The sequence below is a fragment of the Delphinus delphis genome, chromosome 1, assembly GCF_949987515.2.
Source record: "Delphinus delphis chromosome 1, mDelDel1.2, whole genome shotgun sequence".
NCBI lineage: Eukaryota > Metazoa > Chordata > Mammalia > Artiodactyla > Delphinidae > Delphinus > Delphinus delphis.
The window spans coordinates 101,909,464-101,912,885 of NC_082683.1; positions in this window are offsets into that span (position 1 = coordinate 101,909,464).

Below are 3,422 nucleotides of genomic sequence, written 5' to 3' on the forward strand. Positions count from 1 at the left end.
CAAAACATCAAAAGATGATTGTTTATTAAAGAAAACCAGACATCCCAAGTTAATGAATTTAGTTAGTGCTTTTCTATGTATGGGAAGAAGCAAGAGTCTGGGCTCTTGAAATCATTCCTTTGATATGCACCTTAACTATCTGGGGCCAGTATCCTATTTTTTTCCATCCTGAATCCCCTCAGGGTATACAGCCGGGGGCAGCTGCAGTGGCTGATGGCTTGATAGTTGCAACATCCTGGCAGCTGCAGTGGCTGATGGCTTGATAGTTGCAACATCCTTTGTTTACTGTTATGGCCGGTGACATTCTTTGTCCGCACTACTATATGCAGAGATACACTAGAGGTTTCTACCTCTGAATCAGTCAACTAAATAATCAGAAAACCGGTGTTATGGGCTTACTCTGTGCCCAGTATAATAGTAAGAGCCATGACAAATTACAGTTATGTATGACGCATGACACTGTCCCTTCCCAGGAGACTTGACTCTAGGGAGATGACGTTTACACAGAAAAAGTTAAATAACAACGTAAGACCTAACAATGCTGAAAGAACAAATACATGAACCACGTGATGTGCACAGTTCACTGCTAAATGGGGTGGAAGGTCTAGCAGAGCAGAGGAGCCCTCGGGCTAGACATTTGGGGATCAGGAGACCACATGGCGAGGACAGGAAGGGGGCTGGGGATCGCCAGTTACATAACTGGGGTTTTGGTTGTTGTAGTTCTGGTCAAGAGAAGAGGTTAAAACATGTAAAGTGGACCACACTGTAGAAAAGGTGGAACACTTGGTGGATCAAGGGCCATGAGGTCCGTCGATTGGGTGAGACAGTCCACTCCACCCCTTTATTGCTGGGCCGTCGGGAGCAAGTGACTTAACTTCCCTAAGTCTCACTTGCTGCGAACAGGAATAATAGTGGTTTCGACCTCATGGAGTTGTAAAGATTAAATATTTTCATATACGTTTATTAACATAGCATCAGGCACTTACGCATCAATATGAGTTAGGATTTATTATTATTAATAACATAAGGAGAAGTTATGGTATCGTTTTGGGGGAATGTAACTCATCCTAAGCCTGGGAACTCTTCTTGTTTGCTAGGAAAGAGGTGATGTCTGCTACAGTGTATGAATTAGAAGTTTTAAAAGTAGTGTTCATATTTTATTTCCTAATTTATTTGATTTGGAAATCTAAAACGCCAACCGCTCAAGAAAGGAAAACTCTTGAGCGTTTCACTCATCTCAAAACCCGTTTTCCTCCCATCCACCACAAGAGACAGTCCTTCGAAGATTCTGAGCGTATCCTAGGTCTGCAAGATGGGGCAGCACGGGGCAAGCCTGCCTTCTCAACCCAGCTAGTCGCAGCCTGGGACCTGGCTCTGGGGGTGTGGATTTCAGTCCTTCTCTTTCTTCTCCTGGCAAGACTTAGCAGAGGAGCTCAAAGAAATCAAGGCAGTTGTCTCTTGTCCATAAGGGGGAATGAGATTAGCAAGAATACTTGAAATCCACATTCCACCCAACCTGCTCCTTAAACAAACCTCCACTGTGATCGCTAACAGGCCCTAACATTGACTGATCGCCAGTCCTCTGCCTATGCCTGCTCTGGTGGGTGTATTAATGAGGAGAGCCAAAAGGCAGCTGGCACAGGGAGGGAAGAGGAAGAGTGAGGAGGAGTAAGAGGGTGTACAGATTGAACCATTTATCTATGAATAACTGAGAGTCAACTCTATTTGAAAATGGACTTTGATAATGTTTGGCCAGAGCTGGGCCCCAGGAGACTCCATTCTAGCCTCGTCATGGAAACCATGGGGCCAAAAGCCAGGCCTGCAAGGTGCTTTTCTAAATGGCAACATCTGCTGCTATCATTACCCACAGGAAGGTGTTTCAGGGGGACAGTAGCCCCTGTGCAGTCTTTCAGCCATATTGCCATGAGAAGGGAAAGGCTCTGGGACCAGGACCCACATAGCCCCAGAGGACAGTGGTTTTCCAACAGTTCGATCCACCAGCATTGGGAAGGGCAAGTGAGCTGGGCCTTTGGCTTAAAGGCTGTGAATTTTGGAGACTTGGAAAGGGGATTTGCAGCTTGCTTTGGATTTTCTTTGAAAAAGAATCCTATTTGATAAACTTTGATGAGAATTAAGTTCAATCCTATTTGATAAACTTTCATGAGAATTAAGTTGAGGGCAGGCATGCTGTTTGCTGCAGGTAGAGACTCACCGTCTCTTTGCCATGGTGGCACAGAACCTCCATTGTGAGTGAACCAGAGGGCTGGGTCACATTCATTTGTATCGGTGAGGGTGGCAAGTTGGGTCTGTCTGAACACTCAGTCTGCAAATTCACTAACTAAGGGGTTGTTTACTTCTTTAGTCTGTGGTGTCACCTCATTCATCCAGAAAGAGGCTGTCGGGGGGTTTGCAGGAGACAGACTGGGGCTCTATTTAAGCTATGTGACCCTAGCAAGTCACCAAATGCCTCTGAACCTCAGTTCCCTCCTCTATGAAGAAAAGGGCAAAAATGCTTCCACTCAGAATTCTTGGGAGGAATGTGTAAGACCAAAATTCTTAGTGTTTCTCCTAGGACCTGACCGACATCAGTCAATAACATTGTCTCCCCCTTACATACTCAGTGGTACCAGCATTTGTGGTCTCTTGACAAGGGGGACTCATCCCTTCTGAAGTGGAGAGTCTCGGGGCAGAAGCTGCTGTTGGCATAAAATCATCTCTAGAACTTTGCTGTTCTTTATTGTTCTTCATATCAAGTGGACGCCCAATATTTGAAGTCTTCGGGGCTTGCTCCTGAAGGAAGGTCAGAATACTTCTCTGCCTCTGAAAAAGAGCAGCTCAAATTCAAGGCAAGTGAAACCATGGAAAGCAACAAAATGCCACGGGAACCAGCTGGCTACTCCGACGGTCAAACCGTGAAAGTTGGGATAAGATAGCATTTTTCTCAGTCAGTAGGGACGTGAAGCCAAACAGAGCTTATGGGACCCCCAGAATGAAGAGTGATCATTCCAGCCAGTTCTTCTGTTGATTCATGAAGAGCCTGGATGCAGAGTAAACTTGTGAGAAGAAGTGATCAGGGCTTGAGTAGGTATATATACAAGGTTTGAGAGGGGAGGTCTTTCAGCCTGACCGGCCATTAGGAGAAGATGCTCAAAAGAGACAGTGATTCAGGGCTGGCAGCAAGGAAGTCTCCCACTTCACAGATTTACCATCCTGAATAATAATTCTATTATTGTTGAATTCTTCTAGTCATTTGGCTTTTGAGAGTTGTGGACCCCAGCCAAGAAGAGGCAGAGGAAACAGAACAGAGGGTGTTGCAGAGAAATGTGCAAGAAGTCCTTGTCCGCGAGGTCGCAGAGGGGCCCTGTTGGGAGCTGCCCTTGCCCAGAAGATGGTGTCAGATGGGAGAGTCGGGGTTCCTCAGA